Genomic DNA, 16694 nt, shown 5'->3' on the forward strand with positions numbered 1-16694 from the left:
GTCTACAGCCAAGCTCTGCGATACAACCGCATTTGCTCCAACCCCTCAGACAGAGACAAACACCTACAAGATCTCTGTCAAGCTTTCTTACAACTACAATACCCACCTGCAGAAGTAAAGAAACAGATTGATAGAGCCAGAAGAGTTCCCAGAAGTTACCTACTACAGGACAGGCCTAACAAAGAAAATAACAGAACGCCACTAGCCGTCACCTTCAGCCCCCAACTAAAACCCCTCCAACGCATTATTAAGGATCTACAACCTATCCTAAAGGATGACCCAACACTCTCACAAATCTTGGGAGACAGGCCAGTCCTTGCCTACAGACAGCCCCGCAACCTGAAGCAAATACTCACCAACAACCACATACCACACAACAGAACCACTAACCCAGGAACTTATCCTTGCAACAAAGCCCGTTGCCAATTGTGCCCACATATCTATTCAGGGGACACCATCACAGGGCCTAATAACATCAGCCACACTATCAGAGGCTCGTTCACCTGCACATCCACCAATGTGATATATGCCATCATGTGCCAGCAATGCCCCTCTGCCATGTACATTGGTCAAACTGGACAGTCTCTACGTAAAAGAATAAATGGACACAAATCAGATGTCAAGAATTATAACATTCATAAACCAGTCGGAGAACACTTCAATCTCTCTGGTCACGCAATCACAGACATGAAGGTCGCTATCTTAAAACAAAAAAACTTCAAATCCAGACTCCAGCGGGAAACTGCTGAATTGGAATTCATTTGCAACTTGGATACTATTAATTTAGGCTTAAATAGAGACTGGGAGTGGCTAAGTCATTATGCAAGGTAGCCTGTTTCCTCTTGTTTTTTCCTACCCCCCCCCCCCCCAGATGTTCTGGTTTAACTTGGATTTAAACTTGAAGAGTGGTCAGTTTGGATGAGCTATTACCAGCAGGAGAGTGAGTTTGTGTATGGGGGTGGGGGGGATGTGAGAGAACCTGGATTTGTGCAGGAAATAGCCCAACTTGATTGTCATGCACATTGTGTAAAGAGTTGTCACTTTGGATGGGCTATCACCAGCAGGAGAGTGAATTTGTGTGGGGGGGTGGAGGGTGAGAAAACCTGGATTTGTGCTGGAAATGGCCCACCTGATGATCACTTTAGATAAGCTATTACCAGCAGGACAGTGGGGTGGGAGGAGGTATTGGTTCATATTCTCTGTGTATATATAAAGTCTGCTGCAGTTTCCACGATATGCATCTGAGGAAGTGAGCTGTAGCTCACGAAAGCTTATGCTCTAATAAATTGGTTAGTCTCTAAGGTGCCACAAGTACTCCTTTTCTTTTTGCGAATACAGACTAACACGGCTGTTACTCTGAAACCTGTCATATAGAAATGTAGGGGTTGAAGGGCCCTGGAGAGCACAGTTGCCAACTTTCACGCAGTAAATAAGCACCTGACTTTCACAATATGCCAGAAATCAAGCTAATCCCATTTCAAAACAAGCCAATCCCTAAGAACCCCACACTCTGTGACTAGATTCCCCCCGGTGTGCAGTCTGGGACTGTGGTGGGCCCGCTGTGCACCCCGGACACTCTCTCCACCCTTGCCCCTGCTTGCCGGGAGCCGAACCAAAAAAATTATTCAGACTGCAAATGGCCCTCTGTGGGCACCTTTTAGCAGCTGCCATCTAATACCCTCCACGCTGGGACCCTAGGGAAGACAGACCCCGAGATGGTCCATGGAGGCCTGAAGCTGCTGGAGCAGGCTTTTCTCTGTTGCACAGGCTAGCTGCTTGCAGGGAACAAGAACGCACGCTGTCACCCCGTGCTTGAAAAATGCAGCTGCTCAAAAACGCTACCAATTTTCACTTTTTTTTTTTTCTGGAAAATTTTCTTTGTTTTAATTTTATTACTTTGGCAGGCCAGAAATGTGTCAAAATGTGAAATGTTGATGAACACTTTTTGCAACAAATTTCACAATTGTTTTGCAACCGTGTGTGCATTTCCCAGCTCTCTCTAGCGTGCCAACTTGCAGTTCTTGGGTCCGGAGGGGCCCATTCCCATTATCACCTTGTTCTCCTGGGGCTCCCATCTAGAAAATGGTCCGCCCTGTCCTGGATCTGTAGCAACCTCAATGGAAGATGCCCTCCAGCATGCTGAGGTCCCAGGGCTGTACATGTTTGTCCCAACTTGGTTCCAAAGATATCCAGCAAATTACAGAACTAAAACAGGTTGGTGGTGTGCCAGAGAGCCTAAAATAACTGCTAAACTCTGGGGACTGCAAGCCTTCAGGGCCAAGAAGGAAATGAATGTCACTGTGTCTCTCTGCAATGTCCTGTCTGTTTCCTGGGGTCACTTTTCCACAATGCTTCCCCACTAAGTTTCATTTCTCCTGCGCTCCTGCCCTGGTTTCACAGTTTCGTTTTCGCTGGTTCGCTCTATGAAGTGATGGATCCTGGGTCAGGTTTCTGAGACACACCCCAGGCCTGCATGTAGTGAGAGGAGCCATTTGTGACATTCAGATCTGGATGTGGGTTTGAACATCCCCAAGGTTTTTGGGGTGCTTCAACCTGCGGTTCTGGTTCTGACCCATCTCTGGCTGTTGTGGTCCAGGGGATAGGGCATTAGTCTGAGATGCAGGACACCTGGGCACTACTCCTAGTTCTGCCAATAACATTCTGTGTGACCCTGGGTAATTCCCTTGACTGCTGCTTCCTGTCCTGTCTTTAGTTTTATTTGATGTTAATACCTAGCGCTTCTATAGCACTTTTCATCCAAACCTCTACAGGTGCTTTACAAAGGAGGTCAGTGTCAATATTCCCATTTTACAGATGGGGAAACTGAGGCACAGACTTGCCTGAGGTCACCCAGCAGACCAGCAATAGAACCCTGGTCTCCTGAGTCCCAAGCCGGTGCTCTGTCCACTAGACTGCACAGCCTTAGATTATGAGCTCTTTGGGGCAGGGACTGTCTCTCACTTTGTGTCTGTGCGGCGCCCAGCACAATGATCTTGGTTAGGGTCTCTCGGAGCTGCTGTGACATAATAGAGGTTGGCCCAATGCAAACCCACAGGTCCGAGCCCTATTTGTTACTGCTGAGACATCATCTCCCTGCAATCAAAACCTTCACTGAGACTGGGGCTCTCCTGCCCTAAGGAAATGCTGTTGTTCAGGTCTTGTCCCCTTCAGACCTGTCCTCTTCTCTCCAACCCCCAGGGACTGAGCAGCTCCTCAGACTCGATGGTTTTTCTCCCCGACAGATCACGGGAGTCGGTAATTGCCCAGCAATCACAGGCTATGAACATCAGCTGAGCCACCAGCAACGTCATTCAGCTAACTGCTGGATGTCAGGGCCATGGCAGGCTAATTCGGCCAGAGCCAGTTCATGAGAGACCCGTGAGGAGTCCCCAGCTGAGTGGAGCTCTTCTCTCTGGCCAGTTCAGAGCGGGGCTAGCAGTTGCTATGGTGCGGGAAATGCAGTGGTTGGAGGGGATGTGACACCTCGGTTTCCCCGATCTCTCGTGGCCATTACAGAGCACGTTCACCAGCAAAGTCCCGGTGATCTGACCACGTTCTAGTGTGGGATCATTGCTAGAGGGCTGGGCACACAAGAAGGCGGCAGGCTGGTTGGAAACATTCTGTCAAAATTGCGTTGTGATGGAAAAGTGGGGTTTTCAACTAAACCGACCAGGAAGGGGGATGTCTGCTTTCCAGGGAAAACTACAAAAGCTGGACTCCTGAAAAGCATCCACGTGGAAATGCTGTCGCAGTGCACCCTGGGGGTTGTAGTTCAGGTGTCTCGCTTCCCCATTCACCTCTCTGGGATGGGTTCCCCAGCTGGACTACGTCTGCCATGATGCATCTCTGTGGCCCTGGGGGAGGTGAGTACTTCTGAGCCCCTGCCAGGCAGCCCCTTCCTTCGGGAGAGGGGGTGCTGCCGATTCTCAGCCCCACGCCTGAGCCATTCGTGGGTGGAGCAGCCAGTCTCCAAGCTGTTCTGTGGTTTAGGAGGCAATGAATAGCCAGTGGTCTCCTGGGTCCCACTGAGGACGTGATCCAAAGCGCAGCGAAGTCATTGGAAAGACCCCCTGCCCCAATGCCTTCAATGGGCTCTAGATATTTAGGTCAGAAGGGACCATTATGATCATCTAGTCTGACCTCCTGCACAACGCAGGCCACAGAATCTCACCCACCCACTCCTGCGAAAAATCTCTCACCTATGTATGAGCTATTGAAGTCCTCAAATCGTGGTTTAAAGACTTCAAGGAGCAGAGAATCCTCCAGCAAGTGACTCGTGCCCCATGCTACAGAGGAAGGCAAAAAACCTCCAGGGCCTCTTCCAATCTGCCCTGGAGGAAAATTCCTTCCCGACCCCAAATATGGCGATCAGCTGAACATAGGGGCAAGATTCACCAGCCAAATACCCAGGAAAGAATTTTCTGTAGTAACTCAGATCCCACCCCACCTAACATCCCATCACAGGCTCTAGACTAGACCCTGAGCTGGGACCCTCTGGCAACAGCTCCCCTTTTCCCTGCCCCTGACCAAGTGATGGGCTCCCCAGGGGAGAACAGCAGGGAGGTGCAAACCCTATCTACAGTAGCCCAAAGACTGGCTTCCTAAAGATAGCAGATGGTCAGGCCATTTGGAAATTGTCCAGTGCCCACCCCTGCAGCAGGGAGTCCCACAGATTAGTCACACCTTGCATGTGGAAGTTGGATGACAGATGCCCTCGCAGCTGACACACCTGGCATTGAACCCGGAACCTCTAGAGCTAAAAAGCATGAGCTAAAGGCTAAGACAGTGCAGTTATTCATTGCCTCTAGCTCTTGGCATGGGGAGCATCTGTAACACGCGCTCCCCAGTGGATTACAGTAAATCAGTTTCATTGCCTTTTAAATTCACCAAGCTCCCTCTCGTCCAGTGATCCTGTGTGGTCTCACAGTCCAGCTGGTGAAGCAGAGCCCTTGACAATGCAGCAACGAGGCAACCTGGCTTTATTGGAAGCGGACGGAAGAATGAGCCAGATTTTCGGCAGGATCCTATATTGAGTTAGACAGGGGAGGACCCATCACCTTCCTTCCCCATCTGGGGACGCTTCCTCTCCGTGGTCCTGGCAAAGGTGCCCAGTGGGCCCGTCATAGGATGCCCCGGGGTGGGCATACTACAGCCCGTGGGCTGGATCCAGCCTGTCAGGGCTTTGAATCTGGCCCATGGGATTGCCAGCCCCGTGGCACAGCGGGGCTAAGGCAGGCTCCCTGCCTGCCCTGGCCCCACGCTGCTGTCGGAAGTGGCTGGCACCAAGTCCCTGCAGCCCCTGGGGGAGTGGGGTGGGGCAGAGGGCTCCGTGCACTGCCCTCATCTGCAGGCACTGCCCCAGCAGCTCCCGTTGGCTGGGACCAGGGAACCGTGGCCAATGGGAGCTTCGGGGGAGGTAGCCGCAGGCGAGGACAGCGTGCGGAGCCCCACCTCCATCCCGCCACAGCCTGCACCCCAAGCCCCACCTGCGCCCCGCACCCCAACCCCCTTCCCTGAGCCCTCCTGCACCCCAACCCCCTGCCCTAGCCTTAGCCCTACATTCATGGCCCTGCATGCAATTTCCCCACCCAGATGTGGCCCTCAGGCCAAAAAGTTTGCCCACCCCTGACGTAGACCTGTCTGACTGCAGAGGTGCTCAGGGTGCCAGGGGATGCACACTGCTCTAGGGAAGGGGGCACCAAGATGCTGATTCTCTTGCCCCATGCTCTACTCCTGTGCCTGAGGTCATTTGCTCTTCAAGCTCCCCAAAGGGTGAGCAGCTCCCTGCCCCGTACAAAGCCAACAGGTAACCGGACTCTTCCCATTCGCCTAGCTACATCCAACGCCATCCTCACGGAGCCGCACCCTGGTGGGGTTGTGGGCTCCGCACCAACTTTCTCGGGTGCCACCACCCGAGAAGTGTGCTGTAGTCCTGCAGGAGTCTGCGTGGGGTGGGGTCACTCACCCTTCCCAGATTTCAGCCTCAGCCTTCCCCACTCCTCGCGTCCTTTCCAGAGGCCTGTGTCATCTAACCACAATCTCGTGTCAGGTGGGTGGTGGAAACCACCCTCTTGTTTGAGTTCTGCACCACACCCGGGAGCGAATGCCATCCCCTCAGCTCAGGTCTGGATGGGATCTGTGTTGTACTGGAATCTATGTATCTACCCCGGCAGCTAGGTACCCGTCGGCATCTGACCTGTGCAAGATGGCCATGTCGCATTTTAAACCCCCTTTATCCAGGAGTCCAGCCCCAAGACCCAGGTATGTCCCCTGCCTTTGCCACTCAGGATGCTCCATCCCCCCAGCCAGAGGTCTCAGGCACGGCCTGGAGAAGCAGGAAATGTTACCTTCTCATGGAATGGTCCCCAGGAAAGAGATGCTCCCTTTTGAAATCCCCAGCCAGAGGACCAGAGCCCTGGACCTAGGAGACGGCGTCTGCCCACACTGACTCCAGGAGAGCTATTTAATCCCAGGGCTGGAGAAGAATCCAGGAGAGCGTCACTTCCCCTTGCTGGGCTTGTAACGACTCTGGTTTGGGGAAGTGACTGATGCCGTCAGCTCTTTCACCCTTTGATTATTTAGCACTATTTTAATGCAGGAATCAGGGTGGTCCTGGGGGAAGTACCAGCGTGACGGCCCTGGCAAGCGCCCAACAGGGCTTGCATGGCTCCAGGCTGGCACCCCTGTGCCCAGAGGAGATCGAGCATAGGCAGTTCCAGCTTCCAGACTGGAGGGGTAGTGTGTGAATTGGCCGCGTGGCGCATGCCATTCTTGGTCTTCCTAACGAACCCCATCATTATCTGAGCTCACCACACAATTCAGCAGATTTATCCTCACAACCCCCCTGGGAGGTAGGGTAGTGCTATTCCTCCCATTGTACAGATGGGAAACTGAGGCACAGAGGGAGTAAGTGATTTGCCAAAGGTTACACAGGAAACCTTCCCTAGCCACTGAACCATCCCTCATCTCTCTCAGTGGCCCCTAGACATGGTTGTGGCTGTATTACACAAATATACATCTCCTTAGATTCCATCATACGCACTTAGATGCAGTCTATACCCCCTTCCGCATCACTTCGGGAGTGCAGTCCCATCTCTCAGCACGGCTGCAGCACCATGAAAATACTAAGCACTAACTCAGGGCTAAGGGAAGAGTGCTCAATATCCACCCAGTCACTGCAATTCAAGGAGAATTTTTGGCAGGGCAAACTAGACATGGGGGTTAGGCTAGATGACCCTTGCGGTCCCTTCTAACCCTATGGGATGATTCTGTGTGTTGGGCTCTGTCAGAGATGAGCATGACACGCCCAGGATAGGGTCAGATGCTTTGGTGGTTGGGGGGGGCTGATCCCCTGGGTCTATGGTCTTTCTGGGGGGTGGCACTCCATAGTACAGTGCTGTCTCTCTCCCAGGGTCGGGGGCAGTTGTTTCTCCTTGCTCTTTGATGCACCTGTATTCCTCCTCCATTGTTCACCAAGGGCACCCACTTCAGGCTTCCAGTTCCTAGCCGGCACCTCTCTTGGATGGAGTCCCGTGTCTCCCTCCCTCCTGACCGCGGATTTTAAAATAGCACATCTCCCTGCCTTACGCTGTGATAGCCCCAGCAAGCCAGACTGCCGGCTGCGCTTTGCTTTCTCTTTGAGGGTTATGATCAGTGTATCGCCCACAACTGTAAGTTACAACTCAACGGCTTCTAAGCAAGCACATTCATTCTTAAGGTAAAAGCATCGCAGAGAAAGCCTATTGAAACAATAAAAGAACCTACCCGCATGCCAGAAAGCTCCCCCAAGGCCACCTCCAAACCCAGCCTCCAGCTATAGTAGGCATTAGTCCTTCCAAACCGACACCTGGGTTTTCCCCATTCATCCGACTTAGATCCGGAACCAGGGTAGAGACTGGGCGGATCAGCTGTTTCTTCATACAGCTCCAGCCTTCGGTCTTGGCCTTCGGTAACAGGTGATCGGCAGACAATGACCATCTCCTCAGAGCGTAGCTTCAGTAGGCTGGGGTTTCGCATACCTGGGGTAGGGGAATGGGCATTAACTTCTCCCTCGGGATTCCCTTGGAAATCCAGATACTCCTTATTGTCCTCAAAATCCATACTTTGCATAATAGTCTTTTGAACTCTCCGGTCATATCTTTCCCCACCTCTCCCCCTTAGAGAGGTCACACACGACCCCAGCCCACAATAACGCATAAACATCAATCAATACGATCGTTCCAGGCTATCGCAGGAAATTGCCATATCTGTCATAGATGCCTTTTGTGATCCCTGATAATCTGAGGGAATCTCTGGCACTCCCCTGGATCTGGGATACTGGATAGAAAGCGTTGTCCTGCTTCAATCTCTCCTCTGTCATGTGGCTCTTCAGTCACTCTTCTCTGGGTTCCGATGGGGCCTAGCGCCTTCCAGTGTCCATCTTCAGTTTGTGGCCATTGATTCAACCCTTGGCAAGAGTCTGCTTTAGTTTTACTTGGGTCACCTCGGGGAAGTCTCTGCTGGTGGGGGTGTTCTGGGCAGGGGGCCGCTGCCTCCGGCTGAGTGCTGCATTGGACTTGTTCTTCCTCAGGGGGCTGTATCTTTGGTGGTCTAGTCGCTACTGCTGACACCGGAGAGAGTGCCTTTTTCAATCCAAAGTTTTAAACTAGGTTTAGTGGCCTTTAAAAGGTTGTTGATGCCTTTTTAATGCCCTCCTCCCCCCAAAAAACCCTTGCACTGTGACACACAATCGTATGGCAATTAGAGATGGAAAAAGCCCAGTTCCCTAGTGCAGCCCCTTCCCTGCAGTGCACAGACACTATGGGGAGGGGTACCTTAGCAGTGAAGATAAGGTTAGAAATAATGGTAGAGCACCAGAGGGGTAGCCATGTTAGCCAGTATCATGTCCTCTCTAGTGCTTTACCCCAAGCACAGGCCCTTCCTGGACTTGTATCTTTAACGACCAGCGTCGATCACTCCAGCATTAAATTAGAGAAGGGACCAGACCAAAATCCTAGATCCAAACACCCAAATCTTTGGATCCAGATCCATACTTTGCCCTGGGTCCTTATCTCTATAATAAGATGAACCGACACCCTGGATGCAAACACCTCCGAGCTTCAGGATCTGGATTCTGATCTGTACTCTATGGCTCAACTTCATTTCTAAACCCAGTGCAAATGGGATGGGTGTCCGGGAAATCCCCCTTTTCAAGCCCCAAACCATAGCGAGTAACTTACACCATCCAGGGCAGCTCCACCACTTGGCATCGGATGTGAATCAAACCTGAGGCAGCTGACTTCACGGGCCAGGACCGCTGAGCTAGCATTAAAAGGAGAAGCTGCTGGCTCCAGAGTTTGATGTGAAAACCTAGGGTTAGGATATTCGTTTATTAAACGATACTAAATAAAGCTGTGTCCCAGGATTGCAATGGCCAGGAGCGATGTTGTCCTTGACTTTAGGATGGCAGTGTGGTCGAGTGGGCGGTGCCCTGGCTTGGCATTCAGAACACCCAAGTTCCATTCCTGGTTCTGTCAGGAATTAGCTCCTGGTGGAGTCGGTGTGTCTTGCATAAATCTCTTCATTTGTCTCTGCCTGTCGTTCCCCACCCACTTTGCATCTGTTTAGACTGTGATCTCTTTGGGGCAGGGACGGTTCCTTACACTGTGTTTGCACAACATCTAATGCAAGAGGGGGAGGGCGATCTTAGTTGGGATCTCCCGTTTTGAGCCGCAGTCTCGCATGATTGGCTTGCAAGATTTCAGGGTGGCTGGATCTGAACTTGATCTCTGTTCGTAATCTTCATTCTCCAGTGGCTCTCAATCCCGAACCACAACCTACACCCAGGCTGCAGCCAAATGCCAATCTCTACCTGAGGATTTGCAGAACACTTGCCGGGGAGTCTAATAGCCCTGAGGGTGTCTCTACACCACATTGTAAACCCCCCAGAGCATCCACACACAAATCTTTCTGAATCAGGTCTGCAAGCCTTCAGGACCTGGATCCTAGGATCCATCCGGAGGGCTGGGTCCGAGCCCAGGACCTGGTGGGACCAAGTACCATCAAGACCTGGGTCCAAGCCCCGTCATTTTGCAGTGTGAATGCAGCTCAAGTCTGCTCGTGTCCAGAAATTCCTCCAATGTCCCACAGTCCTCTGGGCCTGTGTAACTGAGCCCTTCTACCCCCAAACTTGCCATTTGATTCCCAGGAACCAGTCCAGAAGCAAGCGTACTTGGTTCAAATACAGTTGCTGTGCATTTAACTCTTCCTTTCCATGCTGACCGCCTCACCTGAAAATCCACTGATCAGTTCCCTGTGTCCATTATAGCCACTGACAGAAAGATGCCCTACCCAAATGCACTGGTACCTGGCCGTAGGAACACAGCCAAATTCTGGTAAATCTGAGCATGAGACAAGCAAGACATCTGACTCTGGTAAGAGTGCAAGAAATGATTGTGTGTACAAAGAAATCTTTCAGGAGCTTTAGGCGTTGGGAAGCCACCGGGCCGCCCATCAGTGCAGAGAATGAGTCACACAACTTGAAATCGACTATGGCACAGCCAGAGAGAGTAACTGCACCTCTGGGAACTCCCCTTCTACCTGCCTCTTCTATGAGCAATTTGACCTGGTTCTGGGGGCTTCAGCAAGCACGGAGCCCACCGCGGTGCATGAGAATCGGCTCAGCAGGGACAGCACCTTTATAACAGGAACCGCCAAAGGAAAGCCATCAGCCACCGGATGAAACTGGGGACGTGACCCTGGGGAAGTGACATGTTGTTATCCTTATTTTATGAGTAAAGGGGAGCAGAACTGCCTTTAGCCTGTCCTGATTGAGGGGGCCGCCCGCAACTGAAATGAATTTGCTGAGTAGGGGGCTTGGATGCCAGACCCCTGTGACGGGTAAGAGGCGGTGGAGACAGGTGTCCCTACCAGGAGGTGTGGGCTCTACCGAAGATTCCCGGGCACCGTTGAACCTTCCCCTCCCCACTGCTCAAAGGTAGAGCTAATTAAAGCTCTATGTTTTGCTAAGTGCTCACGAGAGCTGAAATCACCTGTTGTGGGACAGCCTTTCCTCCCAGCCTGCTTCAGCAAAGAAGTTCCCCCACTCAGAGCTGACAATCGCTGAGAGCTGTGGGGGGGACCCCCAAGAGACGGACCCACCGAGGTCACAGTAGTGACCGTGTGCAGTGCAGCTGCTGGCAGGACGCCCAGCGGAGCAGAGCAGCGGCTGGTCAGCAGGGCGCTGACAGCAGAGCAAGTGCTCAGATGGAGGAACAAGCAAGGGGCCTCCCTCTCTCCCTCCCCCGGGTGGGAGGGGAACTTCCCCAGCGGCGCCTCTGAACCCGGGGTCCTCGCTGACCCAGGACACCCACTGTGACTGGGGTGTGGGAAGGGAGCTGAGGGGGCAGAAAAGGAACTGTGGTTGTAGAACTCAAGAGCAGGAGGCGGAAGGCTCTGTCCCACGCACTCTGGGGTGGGCGGCCCGCTCACAGCTTTATAAATCCTGCGTGCGGCATTTTCCCTAATTAATGTTGGCTGACTTCCCTCCTTTCATTAGAAGTTTCTTTTCTACACTCAGACTCTGTGCTTGCGAGAGGGGAAGTATTGCCTCTCAGGGGTGGTGTGTACATTTCCCAGGTTACTGGGTGGGGGCTTGAGCTGGTTCTGTGTTGTACTGTTGAAAAGGACCTCCGAGATATTGAACCCGGCCGCCAGATCCACGTGGCAGAGGGGTGTGAGCAAGTCACCCCTTAACCTTCTTTTTTGTTGAGCAAAATGGACTGAGCTCTTTGCGTCTATCACTAGAAGGGATGGTTTCTAATACTCTCTCCAATTTATCAATGTCCTTCTTGAATTGTGGGCACCAGAACTGCACGCAGGATTCCAGCAGTGGTCACCCTAGTGCCAACTAGAGAGGGAAAGTACCTCTCTGCTCCTACTGGGGATTCCCGTTTCTCCATCCAGGGCGGCCATAAGGTCAGCTCATGTTCGGCTCATTATCTGCCATGGCCTCCAACGCTTTTTCAGTCCCTGTTCCCCAGGATAGAGCCCCCCATCCTGTAAGTGAGGCCGTCAGTCTTTGTTCCCAGATGTAGACATTTACATTTAGTTATATTAAAATGCATGTTGTTTGCTTGTGCCAATTTACGAAGCGATCCAGTCTAAATCAGTGACCACTTCTCTTATTTATTTCCCACTTCCCCAGTTTTTGTGTCATCTGCAAACTCTGTCAGTGATGATTTTATGTATTTTTTCCAAGTCCTTGATAAAAATGTTAAATAGCAAAGGGCCAAGAACTGATCCCTGAGGGACTCCACTGGAAACACACCTGAGAAATGACGATTCCCCATTTACAGTTACATTTTGAGACCAGCTTTTCATCCATTTCATGTGGGCCATGTTAACTTTATATTGGTCTAGTTTTTTAATCAAAATGTCATGCGGTAACAAGTCAAACCCCTTACAGAACTCTAAGTATGTGATGTGAACACCATTTTAGCGGGTGCTTAGCACCCACCAGCAGCCAGTTTCCCCTGCTCCCCACCAGCACCTCCAGCCCACTGTGATCAGCTGTTCCGTGGCCTGCAGTAGGCACTGGGAGGGAGGAGGAGGAGTGGAGACGGGGTGCACTTGCGGGAGGGGTTGGGGTGGGGCCTGGGGGGGAGCAGGGGCTTGAGGGAAGGGGTGGAGTGGGGCGTGGCCTGAGGCTGAGCAGGGGGTGAGCACCCTCGCAGAAAGGAGGAAGCTGGTGCATGTGGTGAACACTATTACCTTTATCAACCAAACATAATCACATCTAAAAAAATATCAAGTTAGTCTGACAGGAGCTATTTGCCATAAACCCATGTTGGCCTGCATTAATTCTCTTACCCTCATTTAATTCTTTACTGATCAACTCCTGTAGCAGTCACTCCATTATCCTGCCCAGGATTGACATCAGGCCATCAGGTCTATAATTACCTGGGTCATCTCTATATCACTGGTCTGGACTTTATTCCGCTTGCACATTAGAAATGGGATCAAGTCATGATCACTTGTACCTAAGCTACTGTTCATTTTTAGTTCTGTGATCAGCTCCTCTTTACCTGTCAAGATGAGGTCTGATAAAGATTTCCCCTGGGTTGGCCGCAACACCTCTTCCTGCCCCTTAACATTTGGAATTTAATATTCAGGCAAAAGATGGGAAAGTACAGGGAGGCACCAAAGACAAAGCTGGCACAAGCTGGCTACTTACGCTGAAAGTAACGTAAACTGTGCTTTGTAAATACCAGGTGGCTAGTTTAAGGGGGCCTTTGGGAAGCACACCCGGGTCAGGTGAAGGAAAGACGCGGGGAGACTTCTCTGCCTGGGAAGGGTTGGCGACGTCGCGGATTGTGGTTATTTGATTCTCTTAAACGTTCTTAATATCGAACTGCAAGTATGGTCAGTTCGTTGGCTGTGCCGTTTAATCACCAAGAGGATGCTCGTGCTCATGGCAATGAGACTGGAGGCTCCAGCTGCCCCCGGCCTGCGCTGCCATGTCCTGCAGCCCACGCACCTGTCAGGGGCCTCAGACTCCTAGCACCTCGAGGAGCGCAGCCTGAGAGAGGCTGTCTGGTTGACTGCACCGCCTGATAGGCTGAAGGAGTCAGCGGGTCGATACTTAAGCTCAGTAGCAGCCGTGGTTCAGGGGCTGCTCAATGCTCTCTAGCCTGCAGCTGGGCCTGCGCCTGTCCTTGCCTCCACCAGCTCTAGCCTTGCTCGTGCTCCATCCTGCATCAGCCTGCACCTGCTCCAGTCCCCAGCTCCTTCCTGACCTCTGTCCCCCAGCTCTGACCCTCCGCTGAGCCTTCTGACTGCAAGTCCGCTTAACCCTTCGACTTAGGCCTGACTCTTGCTCCAACCACTGGGCCAGACCGTTGCTGACAGCACCCGTTGGGCAATACGGGGTTGGGTGGTCTGTGTCACAAGGAAAGAACAGAGTTGGAATTGCTAGCAGGCTCGCCTGGGTGGCCTCCAGGGTACAGGAGCACCCGGTTCCTCTTCCTAGACCCCTCTGGGCATGTTCTAGAGGGGACTTTTCCATCAGCAAAGAGGAAGTTCTGGGGAAAGCGAAACTAGTGAATGTACATGACAGGGCGGAGCCTGCCAGACGTGGAGGACCACGCCCGCTGCACCACAATGGAGCGACTGGCAGCTGTGATTCAAGGAGGTGTGAATTCCATCAAGGGGCTAAATCCCAGGAGCAAAGCTCCCATTCGTCTTCGGCTGCTGGGCTGCAACCCAGGGGTTGGGTTTCCTGGTGCAGATCCTGCAAGCACAGCTCTGCATGGGGAGTAGAATTGGTGCCTTGAATGCCATGCTTGGATCTAGGAGGCCTGAGTGCTGGTCCTTCCTCTGCCACTGATTTGCTAAGTAGCCCTGGGTAACTCACTTTGTTTCCTCATGCGCCTGTTTCTCCATCTGTAAAATGAGGATAGCAGCATTGCTAACCCCAAGTGCTCAAAATCATTAGTCAGTTCCCCACCCCACAAATCAGAAGACCGGCTTAAAATCACGAGGTTTAAAAAATGAGAGTTTGGGGGTCTGTTTATTTACCTTCAGGTTTCTGAGCCTTCAGGTGCACTTGGATCATGTTTTCAACCTTTGCTTCACAACTGGCAGGACTAGGAAATTACTTTTCCTTTTATGGGGGAATCTCAGCTTTCATTGGACTCTCCTGATTCCAGGACCTGGGACTTTAAGGAAAAAAAATCCCAGCAAAATACTGCGAGACTCATGATAGATTCATGCAAGTAGGCAACGCAGGCATTGCCAGACTGGATCACACCCATGGTCCATGTACTCCAGTAGCCCCACACACAATGCTGCAGAGGAAGATGTAACAGGGTAATTAGTTACACTGGGGTAAAGCACCTTCAATGCTTGGAAAATACCAGACACTGAGATGAAACCAACAAACAAACCGTGATGCCATTTCTAGCCCGGTCATTAAACATGTGTTACCGCGTCATGTTGCCCAGGAATATTTGTGCCGGATTTTTTTATGCGCTGCAGGCTCTCTGTTGTCCAGTGGGCTTTGGATTCTGGGTCTGAGCAACATCTGGTGGCAGGTCTTTAGAGCTGTGCCAAGGAAAGGTGGGCAGGCTGTGGTGGTGGGGCAGTGGAGGGAGCTGGTAGCCCCGAGTTACAGCCCCCAGTTCTAGCACTGGCTTGGCTGAGGTCCCACAGGGAGTCCTGGAGCCTCAGGGACCGGAGGAGAAAGAGACGGGCTCCAGTGATGCCACGGGGGGAGGGCTGGGTCGAATTAGCTCCTGGCGGAGTCGGCGTGTCTGTGTTTCGTTGAAGACGGCCAGCAGCACGTTACCTACACTGGGGTTTGGGGAAGCCAGAGAGAAAGTGGCTCAGATGCCATGATAAGCAGGGGGCCAGTCCAGTGAACAGACCCGAGGCGCCGTGACAGTTCATGCAGGAGGACTCATGCAGCCCTTTAGGAGAAGATGCCATGGCTAGTGGAGACTCCCAGTCTGTTGCTGCAATAAGAGCAGTGGGGAGATGCGGCAAGGCGGCTGGGCAAGGGCTGCTTTCTGCTCCTTCCTGGGGGGGCTTTGGAATGGTTTGCATTCCGCGGAGATAAGGGGCCTGGGCTCTGCAGAGGGGAGCGTCTCAGGAATTCAGGGGAGGGGATCTGTGCTGGAGAAGAGCAAGAATCAGCCAGAGCTTCCATCCTGCATGGCAGAAATGCACCTGGTCCCCTCCTTCCGTGGGAATTCTCTTCTGAAGAGAGAATAACCTTTAGCTTAGAAACCTGGCTCCTCTCGGGCTGGACACAAAGCCTCAGGCCCTGATCACATACAGCAAAGGAGAATAATAACAATGACACTGTTTGGAGGCCACTCGGATGCCTTCACCTGAGGTGCTGTGTCTCCTTCCAGCCACCCTGTCTCAAAGAGCCAGCAGAGAAATAAAGGCAGTTTCGCAACCAGGGCTGAAAACGATTAGAGACCATTATTATTTACTGGGTGCAAACCCAGGATAAAAAGACAGTTTCCGCCCCTAATAGCTCACAGTCTAATCGGGAGAGACTGGGCCCAGTTTGCTCTGGCTGGTCGGGAATTTTTCAGCAGAAAGTCTTTTCACTGGAAAAAGACGATTCGTCAAAACTGGGACTTTGTGTGGAAACCCAGCGGTTTGGATGAAACTTTTGTTTCTCAGGTCCAGGATGGAGTCTCTGGTCAAAGCCAGCGAGGGAGAACAGGTTACCGAAGAATGGCCAATAGCCTGGTGGCTAGGGCATGTTTAGGGACTGTGGGAACCCAGGTTCAAATCCCTGCTTGGTCTGATTCTCTTTGCCTTGCCCAATTAATAGGTAATTATTCATTCAAGGTGCAACAGCTCCAGCAAATGAAAATGACTAATAGATCAGTGTAGGGATGGGGGAATCCCCAGAATTTTTGCTTCCTGGACAGCCCTGCTGTTTACATCTGGCCTTGTCTACACTGAAAAGATTTGCTGTTTTTGCTATCCTGCTCTTGTTAAAGTAGCCACCCACCCTCCCCATACAGATACAGTTCTACTGGCAGTGGAGAGAGCTACATCCCATAAAGCGAAGCGAGAGAGGCTGTACGGTATGAAGAGCTGTGCCAGGGTGTACAGACCCCGCACCAGTCAGGAAGGGGCTAAGGAGTTGCTGTGGTCTGGAGTCATCGTGCCCTACTACAGCTGCAAGGCATGTT

At 52.0% G+C, this 16694-nt stretch overlaps 1 protein-coding gene across 2 annotated transcripts in view; it reads right to left on the reverse strand.

The window, feature by feature from the left end:
- SIGLEC1 (sialic acid binding Ig like lectin 1) overlaps positions 1 to 16694 on the reverse strand; it is a 70503-nt gene that overhangs the window by 39271 nt on the left and 14538 nt on the right. Inside the window, exon 1 of one of the 2 annotated variants that reach the window (XM_084626568.1) lies at positions 6348 to 6409. The exons of the other annotated variant lie outside the window; for it this stretch is intronic. The gene's annotated coding sequence lies outside the window, so the exon portion shown is untranslated. Of the gene's footprint in view, positions 1 to 6347; positions 6410 to 16694 lie in introns of those variants that run through there. 2 annotated transcript variants of the gene reach the window in all.

The sequence above is a fragment of the Lepidochelys olivacea genome (genome assembly GCF_965140295.1).
Source record: "Lepidochelys olivacea isolate rLepOli2 genome assembly, chromosome: 4".
In the NCBI taxonomy this organism is placed as follows: Eukaryota; Metazoa; Chordata; order Testudines; family Cheloniidae; genus Lepidochelys; species Lepidochelys olivacea.